Source organism: Penaeus monodon, chromosome 32 (genome assembly GCF_015228065.2).
Source record: "Penaeus monodon isolate SGIC_2016 chromosome 32, NSTDA_Pmon_1, whole genome shotgun sequence".
Classification (NCBI taxonomy): domain Eukaryota; kingdom Metazoa; phylum Arthropoda; class Malacostraca; order Decapoda; family Penaeidae; genus Penaeus; species Penaeus monodon.
In genome coordinates this window covers 9,947,394-9,947,743 of record NC_051417.1, presented here as the reverse complement: position 1 = coordinate 9,947,743, position 350 = coordinate 9,947,394, and the positions used below count along the sequence as shown (strand labels likewise).

The following is a 350-nucleotide window of genomic DNA, read 5'->3' as shown; positions in this document are numbered from 1 at the left end:
AGTATCCCCGCTTCTCGTAGCATCTGCAATTAATGAAAAAATATGTTTATAAGGGAAAGTTGTGTTTTCAGTTTATCACTAATATTAACATATTCATTGGGAGTAAAAAAGGGATTTTATAATGCATTGAACAGTTAATGATAACAGCTCATTTGCACTAGTTTCACTCACCCTTGAAGCTGATTATGCTGCTTACTTCTGATTAGGTTTCTGGTTGATTATGAATACCAACATTGGGCTAGATCACTGGCTCAAGAAGGCTTTTGTTGACTGAAGCGCTCATGGAAGCTGCCTTTTATGCTCTGGGGCAGACTTGTCTTGCGCCAGTATTTCTGGAAAAGACCTGGCAC

At 38.9% G+C, this 350-nt stretch overlaps 1 protein-coding gene across 3 annotated transcripts in view; it reads left to right on the top strand.

The window, feature by feature from the left end:
- The window catches only part of LOC119593492 (locomotion-related protein Hikaru genki-like), a 249,107-nt gene that overhangs the window by 19,643 nt on the left and 229,114 nt on the right, over positions 1–350 (top strand). The window lies entirely within an intron of this gene.